This window comes from Equus asinus, chromosome 30 (assembly GCF_041296235.1).
Source record: "Equus asinus isolate D_3611 breed Donkey chromosome 30, EquAss-T2T_v2, whole genome shotgun sequence".
Taxonomy (NCBI): Eukaryota; Metazoa; Chordata; class Mammalia; order Perissodactyla; family Equidae; genus Equus; species Equus asinus.
In genome coordinates this window covers 2496758-2506445 of record NC_091819.1, presented here as the reverse complement: position 1 = coordinate 2506445, position 9688 = coordinate 2496758, and the positions used below count along the sequence as shown (strand labels likewise).

At 45.7% G+C, this 9688-nt stretch overlaps 1 long non-coding RNA gene across 1 annotated transcript in view; it reads left to right on the top strand.

The window, feature by feature from the left end:
- Positions 1–1641: 1641 nt before the first annotated feature.
- LOC123282269 (uncharacterized) overlaps positions 1642–9688 on the top strand; it is a 28124-nt gene continuing 20077 nt past the window's right edge. Inside the window, exons 1-2 of the long non-coding RNA XR_006522307.2 lie at positions 1642–1718; positions 1921–2106. This is a non-coding gene — a long non-coding RNA (uncharacterized lncRNA). The remainder of the gene's footprint in view (positions 1719–1920; positions 2107–9688) is intronic.

Sequence of the window (9688 nt, the reverse complement as noted above, 5' to 3'; positions counted from 1 at the left end):
GTACTCAACCAAGGTTAGCCTCCCTCTTTGAAAGTCAGGTTACTAAATTTTAATACACATTTCTAGAAAGCCTGGGGCTCTGTTCTCTGATAAGCAATTAACCGCTCTGGTAAGGTAGCTTGTTAACAGTTTCCTTTCAGTAAGCAACACAGATTAATAGAGCGAACAATGACCCGAATTCACACTGGTCAAATAAAAAATTTCAAACATGAAACTCTATTTTGAAATCAAACTCCCTATTCTGACATAAAGATGATCAACTTCCAATTATCGCAAGAACACATTTGCCTTTATAGGACTCGCCTCCTCTGACAGTTCACACTCCCATGTCTGCATGGTGCCTTCCTATCCTTTTTAACGTGTTTTGCAACCCCCGAAAAAGTCAAGTCTCAGCTCTTCTCTAAAGAGGGAAACACGAGACAGCGGGTGGCTGGCCAGGTTCACTCGTGGGCAGTCGATGCTGGAACTCAGAACCCGGGGGCCTGGCATTCCCTGTTCCCAAAACCACGAGGCTCCGCCAACCCCAGCAGACTTCACTCCGTCCCCCGGGCGGCGCTTGTCTGAGGCCTCGAGACCGGAATGACGGTTTCAGAAGCTTTCTCTTCCAACAGTGGTCAGCAGTCAGAAGTGAAAGCTGGCCTGCAAGCTGTTGCCTTTAATAGTTTAAGAAGAACTGAATTTAAGGAATTCCACGCCCTGAACTTTGCTTTTGTATAAGGCACAGCTAAACTCCACTGACACAACCTAACAATCTCCCTATTTAATGTCACTCGGCTGGCGAGTTCTTTTTTAAGAGTCCTCTGTGCAGGCTGGGCTGCATTCGAACTGGTCGGTGCTGTTGAAACGATCTGCTGTTTTGTGTTTGTTCCAGTTAGTGCTATCTTGGACATGCTGAGCTCCTGACAGCCCCACAGCTCGTCTGCTCCTGCTGACCTTATAAAGCCAACAGTTAGTGACTGTGTATATAAGGATTTAAGAGATTATCTTACCAGAATAAGGTCGCTATGTAGCCATCCGGTGTAAATGGCATTTCTTTCCATTAACGAATTGAAGAGTTCATAAGCACCTGAAATTAAATGATGCCTTAAAAAAAAAATAAACTAATAGACTAAAATTTAGGTTTGCTGACAAGATCAGGTATTTTTCAGTTCAGAAACCCACCCAACTGTGGTTTCTGATTGTGCCATTCTCACGGGACTTTAAAATGCTTTTACAAATTTTTTTTTTTTACTGTCACATATTTCTCATTCCAATTTTATAAATTAAAAAAAAAGAGCTGAATAACTTACCTAAAGTCACACAGCCAGTTCATAGCAGAAATCAAATAAGAGCTCAAATTTAATTAAGCAATGAAGAATCTGATACAGTGTGTCCTTTTCGCTAGGCTGCACTGCCTCCTTATTTCCCTTAAAAAGTAATTGTTTGCATATCAATTAAAGTGGTCACATTGAAATAGAAAAGAAAGTTGCCATTAATTATCAGCAGGTCCTTTCTTGAAGCAACAAAATCAAGTTTGTCTTAAAAAATAAGCTCTGAAAATAATGTATCTAATAGTTTTATCTGCAAGTTTAAGCTTTCATTGTGTTAATTAAAATGCCATAAATCCTCCTTTCCTATTACTAAAATATTCTTAACCTGGCAGACAAAGCGCCAGAACGCACGTCGGCCGCAACGCACACAAACCCATCGCTCAGTCTGGGTCCATTCATCTTGCCAAGGTCAGTATCCAGCACTCCCGAAATTTTCCCTTGTAGAATGAATAGATGTTTTGTAAGGATTATCTATTCAGGCAGAAAAGGGGGTGGGGGGGTGGGGATGAAACAAGACACAATCAGCTATTCAACTGGTGCCGAGCAAATTCCAAGTATGAAATCCTTTGTTTGTTGGTGTCTTGTTTTTCTTACCCACCTTGGACTCCAGTCCACGAGGAGACACGCGCCCTGCGAGGTTTGCCCAGAGCTTTTCCACAGGCCTCCGAGGAGATGCTGACGTCAGCTTCAGCTTTATTTTGCAGCTGGGAACGGGAACCCAGAGCTGTCTGTTTGCATTTCAACACCCTCCTTTTGTTTTCTGTCCCTCCGGAGGCTCAACCCGTTCAAACAGCAGGTAAGTCAGTCCGATCATTCTAATGACCCCAGACAACTTGTGCAAACAGTGTGGTTATTTTAGCTAAAAGCTACCACTGACTTCATCAGGCAAACCTACAAGGCCCAAGCTAAACCATCTTGTTAAAAATTTACCTTAGATTGTTCTTAATTCTCTCTGTCCTAGAGAGGGAAGAGCGATGAGGGGATGGCGGGGGGAGCGGGGTGGGTGGGGGTGGAGGGCACGAGTTCTGCCTCCTGGAATCTCTCCCGAACAAATGTCAATAAAACGTTCAGAGCTTCATAGGAATTTACCGGTCACAATACCACATTGGATTCTGAAAGCAACAGCCTCTATCGTTTCTGCTGAAGGAGCTCTCCTACACAGCGCTCACAAAACTAAAAGAGGAAAATGCTTGTTAGGCGGAGAGAGTTGCAGAAAGTCCAGTCAGCCCAGGACCTTAAGGACACCCAGCCTCAGATGCTGCTGCTGTCACACCCACTCAGATGACTGGAGATGGAAGGGACCGCAAAGTTCAGCTCCTCAAGGTCCGTAGTTCCGCAGCCAGTGTGCGACAGGCCCGGAACTGTGGGTGGGTCTCTAGGCTCCCAATCCCGAGCTCTCGGGCTTTTGGTTACCAAACCTGCTTAGATGAGATCCACCATGAGATTATATGGAATTCCGGGAGTTAGCAAGCCAGCCTGTACTGAAGACAAATCCGCATAGATTCAAAGGCTGACCTTGTCATCACCTAAGTCAGCCCCACCCGGGGAATTACCGACCCCAGCATGCAGCTCTTCCATGAGCATGTCTCCATCGAACTTGCATGACCAACAACTCCACCTGTTCTCGGAAAGCTTGGAGCCTCCAGTCTGTTGATCCCTCCGCTCTCCCAGTTCCCCGGCGCTCTGCTTTTCTCACTTTCCTCCTTTTTCAATTTAGAGTCCGTGATCTGTTGTAATATCCTTCTTGCCAATCTCTTGACTCCCTTGCCTTCTGTATTTCCTGCAAATCTACATAGAAAAACATCAGCCCTCGATGAACCTGGCCCTCTCCTCCCCCCTTACTTGCGTATGAGCAGTCACACTGTGCTGGAGAAGATCAAGAGGGTAGAGGGGTTCCTGGTCGCCCACTTCAGATGGGCCCTCAACACGTCAGACAACTGTGTTATGTTTCTCTGTCCAACTTGCTTTCCAACAAGGACTGGGAACCTTCTCCACCGTCCTTGAACTTCCAACATCCCTGTGGCTCCCTCGACCTCCTCATCTCCTCTTGCTCAGAGGAGGGCTCTCGGTCTCCTTCCTCCAGCCACAGGCCTGCCTTCCCTCCCGGTTCATGATGGGCCGGCCTCCTCCACGTGTCCAGTCCCTCCCCGTGCTTTGCCTTCTCTCCCCTCGTCATCACCGCCAACACTTGTATCACTTTCTTCTCAAATCATACATCTGTTCTAACAGGAAAGCCTGTTGGTTCTGCCTTCAAAATACCTTCAAAGTCCGACCATTTGTCACCATAACCTCCACTAGCACCTCATCCAAGACACGACCATCTCTTATCTAGACCCTTCGTGGTCTCTTATCTAGACCCTTGCCTCCCTACAGTCTGTTCTCAACACAGCAGCCCCAGCGGACTTTTGAAATCAGAACCCAGAGCATCTTCCTCCTCTGCTTAAAACCTTCCGAAGGTTTTCCATTTACCCAGAGTGAAAGCCCAAGTCCCTACAAAGACTGCAAGACGCCATCCGCACTGTGCACAGGACTTCCTGTGACGATGGAAATGATTTGTATCTCACTGTCCAATACGGTAGCCAGTAGCTACATGTGACTATGTGAGAGCACTCGACACGTGGGTGGTGCCATTGTGGATATGAATTTTTAATTTTTAATTAATTTACTTAAAAATAGCCACCTGTGGCTAGTGGCTACCATATTGGAAAGCACAGCTCTGGGTGATCTCCTTCCCATCCACACTACCCACCCCCCCGCCCCCGACTCCACAGCACACTGTAAAGCTCCAACAGAGTCAGGTGATGCCACACCTGTGCTCAAAAATCTCTATGGCTTCCCATCTTACTCAAAATAAAGGGCCAAGAATGTCCCTGTCTTAATTTACAAGGCCGCCCCACCCACCTCTCTGGTCTCAGTCCCTATTCCATTCTCTTCCCTGTTCACTCCACTCCGGCCACAACACTGGCCTCTTTGGTGGAGCATACCAAGCATGCTGCTGCCTCAGGGCCTTTGTTCATGCTGTTCTCTCACTCTGGGATGCCTTTGCCCCAATATTCACATCACAAGCTTAGAGCTCCCCTGCTTCCTTCTTACACGCTGCAGTGTCTTCTGATGAGAGGCTGATCTGACCTCATGTGACCTGAAAGCCCTACCGAAAACAGTGCCCCTCCCACCCCGTGTCACTCTTGGTCTCCACATACTGTGTTTTCTCCAGGGCACTTATCTCCATCTGATAAACCATGTTTGTTTACTTATTTACTGTCTGTCTCCCCAGCAGGCGGGGGGGGGGGGGGGGGGGGGGGGGGGGGGGCGCTGCTTTGTTCACAGGAGTACCCCTGATACCTGAAACAGCGCCTGCCTCATAACAGGCACTCAAAAAAAAAAAAAAAAAAAACCCATGCTGAATTTGATGAAAGAATGTGAATGGCTTTATGGCGCTGAAACCCACTTCCAGCAGTCTCAGCCCTCCAGGCCTGGGATCCGGCGCCCTCCTGCAGCTACTCCCTGGGGACAGGCTGGAGACTGGGCTCCTCGATAAATACGCATCCTCACTCACTTGCACGAAGGCAGCTGTGCTGTCAGTGTATGAGCTCTAATCTACGCCTCAAGCCTCTCACCAGGACAGAGACAGACAGGTGAAGTATGCTGCTCAGGCTCAGCCAGCGTGACCTTAGTGGTCAACAGAAAACCCCCCAAGGGCAGCTCCCACGATGTGCAGGAAAGTGACCACGTAGCTTCCTGACGAAAGCTCTCTTCTGACTCGGTGCCTTCACAGGGGAAGACGAGCATAGCTACTCTCATAACTGGCTAAATGAGAAATAACACAGCTAACAAAGTGACGGCCACCCCTTGTCCATCCTTTACTCCTCCCCTGAATGGCCTAAGTCTTACCAAATCGCCTTTGGACTTTCAAAATGCTATGCTAAATAAAATACTGTTGGCCTTCATGTTTGAAGATGTTGCTGCTGAGAATGCTAGTTTTTATGCTAGAATTTTTACAGTCAGCAAATAAAGTAATGGTCAGTCAGTTCAAGACCAGTTCCACACGTTGGATCAACTTCCTCTGAACCCGCTGGACAAGAGCAAATGCTATTTTCTTTTCTTGGTTTTATGTTTAACATATTAATGAGGAGAAGGGATGGCCTAAGTAAATCCAAGCCACAGGTAGTTAAAATAGTTCTAGCCATTCGTTCTGATGATAGACGCCATGAAATCCTTTGGTGGAAATGTCAAACTGTAAACATTGGCCTGTGTTTCACATCCTGTTCTTTTCCATTGTTGCCTGACAGAAGCAGCAGTGAATAGGGAAATTACATCTTTGGCTGCAAAAACGAAGACACAGTTGGAGTCATCCTCAGGACAGAGAACCTAAAAACTTTTAGGGACTTTGGGACTCCTGTTTCCAACACCCTTGCTCGTCAGAGGGGGAAACCCAGCACAAGAAATTTGCTGCACAGCAAAGGCACTGTGGCACATGCGGCCAGGACGGACACATCCTGACTGCCTGCAGTCCGTGTGTTTTCACCAAAACCTAATGACTATCCTCCAACTCATAAAGAGGAGAGAGAGAGAGAGAGAGAGGGAGGGAGGGGGAGAGAATGAATTTCCACAGAAGCCCTGCATATGACTTTTCGGCTGCTATTCACAGTATGAATTGCAAATTACTTTTCAAAATTACTTCTCTCAAAATACCCAGACACCTGGCCACAGGCTGCCAACCTAATGCTAAAATAGGCACCTTGATCAGCTCGCCCTGTGACTTCAACCCTTCAGCTGTGCTCGACCACAGAGACAGACATCTCTGCCAAAAGAAATACGAACAACTCTGGGAACTGATTACAAAATTGGGATTGGTCCAGACTTTTCAAAAGTGATGGCTCTGTTGTCTGGAACGTCTCACAGCCAGGACATTTTTCGCAACAAGTCAGCTCTATGTAATGAAAGCAATTAGAAGAAATTCAGATGTACACAGAGCTGCTCTCCCTGCCTAATATGGGAATAATAATTAACTGTCCAAAAATGTAAGCAATGGCTCATGGCTGATGATTCACCTTTAAAGTTGTGCAAAGAAAAAGGTCAAACCTTTTGTAAAGCAATTTAACAGTGTGGATCAGGAGTCATAAAAATGTCTATTCCCTTTGACGCAGCAATCCTCTTGCTGGAAACTGATCTTAAGAAATGATCCAAAGGAAAAAAGATGTTCACCACAAAATCTGAATCAACCCAAATGCCCAATAATAGGAAAAATGTTAATTATGGGACATCTTCCTAAGGAAAAATTACACAGTCATTAAAGATGAATTACGAAGACTGTCAAAATATGGAAAAAATGAAGACAACGTTAAATGAAAAAGTAGAATACAAATTAGATATGCATTATGACTGCAACCATGTTCAAATATTATCTTCATGTAAGAAAAACGGAAGGCAGGATTAAGGGTGATTTTTTCCCCCTCTTTTTCCTTAACTTTTTATAATGTTGATACACTGTTCTGATAATTCTCAAAAGGAAAAAGGTTACGTACAAGGCTTCATACGCCACTCTGTATAAAAATAAGTTAGCACAGAAATTCTTTTCAAATTATCAACAGCTCATTTCAAACATCTGTCCTTTAAAAGCTGGGGGCAGGGCGCTAGCCCAACATTTGACAGCCAGCCAAACATTCACATCAGTGTGGCCACCACCCCTCGGACCTCCCGAAAGTCAACCGAGCTTCCCGGGAGCCCAGGTCACAGTCAGACTGGACAGGCACGTGGCTCCACCTCCGGAGAGCTCCCGGCTCAGGTCCCCTCCTAAAGGGACCGGCTGCGGGTATCTGCCTCCCAAGCCCGGCTCCTCCTGGAGAGGACGTGGCTTGTGAAAACCTCAGGGCCCACCCCCTGTGCTCAGCCGCCCCTGGCTCTGGGGGCAGCTAAGCCGTTTCTAGATGGACTTTGGATCCTGGTCTCGGAGGTAGAAGGTACACAGCTGTGAGGCCTTTGTTTTGATGTTTGTTCCTCAAAAATGGACTTTTCACACCCAAGGCGCCTGGGGAGTGGCTCTCTCCTAGACAAACCCACAGCTCCCCAGGGCAGATGACGAGGTGGGGCTGCCCCTCTGCTTTGGTCTGCTACCAAAGAGAGCTCATGCTCCCCACAGACGACGCGGGGAGCGAGCCGTAACTTGGTCTTCACGGGCTCTGCGTTCACGCAGATGGCAGCCATCGATGTTTACACGTGAAAGGAGACAGAGTTTTTGTTTGTTATAAAAGGCATTAAAAAAGAAACAAAATCTACAGATCTGTTTCAGTGTCTTGAGATGAAAATGTTCATAAGGACCCAGAAATCCGTCTGGAGAAGTTGAGCCCTTGCTGAGCGAATGCTTAGTCCCGGGGACAGAGGTATTTTGGCGTGCCAGTAAATAAGAAACGAAAACAGACCCTCTCTTCATTATTGATATATGCGAATTATACTGTTTCAAATGAATGCTTTTTCCGTGTCTTCAAAGGGAAAAATTTAAACTCTGCAGGCTTTATCTATGGAGCTCTTTCTAAACCATCATACCTGTGTTGCTCAAAAACTGTTGAGACCTTGGGTCAAGGAGACATTCGCGTTGGCTTTCGACAGAAAATGTGCTTCTCTACACTAAAATGGCCACTTAAGCAAGAATGTGGAAATGATTTATCTCACAACGCTTCAAGCTGGATCTTCACTCCAGCTATGTTGTGACTGCAAAATCAGTCAGGGACCAGGAGTTCTATATGCTCCTAAACAAAGAAAAGCACTCTGACGGCCAAAAGAGTATCTAACACACCAAAATTACCCTAATAAAAGTTAAACTACCCACATCCCAAAGAATAAAAACCACTGACAATAACAATGTTTAAGGGGAAAGAGCAGCAGAACACAAAATAGATCTATTTACACCACACAAACAGCGTCTTCCAGACATGGTGTCATGATAAGCGGTGGTGGTAGCAGTATATTCCTATAAAGTCAGAAGGAAAAGGAAGAGGACTGGGAGTGGCATAACCAGCACACACCCACATGGGAGCAGAGATTACTGTTATTTTGTTCACCTCAGCGTCTCCAGGACCTAGTAGGTTCTCAATAAATATTGGCTGAATGAATGAATGCAGGAAGAAAGGAACACAGCTCATCAAAATAAAAATACCATTTGTAATGTGAAATTTTAGAGGCATAAATACTTGCCTTAAGTCAGAAAAGAAGTTGCACCCAAAAGTGAATACATTTGCTGCATGCTATATTTAAAAGTTGGATGTTAAAACTTAATAGAACCAAAGTGGGGCCATTCTAAAGACTGTCTCTGTAGACTCAATCGTGTTGGAGTTCCAGAAGTTTCTTGGTCAAACTGACTAATAGGTTTTGAGCACCTCCTCATCCCACTGTAATCTCCTTCACCCCCTAACTCACCATTTCAGTGTGTCTACTGATGGGCTCAGGGCTGCTCCTAGGGGTGTTAGGAAATGCGACATGGCCCAAGTGCGTCTTAACTCTTCCTAGAGACAGTCTAGCGTACCCACCCCATTCTCTAGCTCACCATCCTGTGTCCTTTCTTGGTAGCACTCACCACAATGGAGTTATCCTCCTTGCTATTCTCTGCTTGCTCCCACTAGAACGTTACTTCCGGGAGAGCAAGAACCTTGACTGCCTTAGTTTATCAGTATATTCCAGCACCTGACAGTGCCTGGGATCTAGCAGATAGTCAGATTCCTAAGAATGAATGACTGAGGGACTAAATAAAGACCAGGTCCAAGGGCGCAGTAAGTAGCTTATCGCTGGCTGCAGGAAGGGATACGGAACAGGGAGTAGGCAGGCTGCTACGTGACAATGCAGAATTCTGTTTTTACATGAGATTTGGTAAAAGGCTTTCTAAGTCAATGACATATCATCCATGATGAATGATCCAAGTCTTCCCATTCCAGACAGAGTCTAAGAAAGATCTCGACTGTTCAAAGTTCAAAGCGCTCTCAAATTTAAGGAGAGGCCTACGTTCCTAGAAATAATTTTTTTAAAAATTAAGTTTTTAAAAACTACAAGATTCCAGCTACAGCATCATCTGTGAGTCCACTCAATTTAACAGGGAACTACAAATTTCCTATCATACTTCTTAATTATCACTAGTGAAGATACTCAATTCACTAATTCAACAGGGAATTTGTAGAAACGCAATCAGACAAAAGACATTTTAATTTCTGCATTTTGCCTTAATCTAGTAACTTTAGGATATACTAGTTTTCATTATATCGGGATTCTCAGGAAAAGACTTGATCTCACAGGGCCTCTCCTTGTCAGCATGAGTGTGAAGGTGGATCTAGACTTGACTGCTGGTTCAGTTTGAGCTACCCGACCGTGCACTCCCTGAACGATCGCATGGC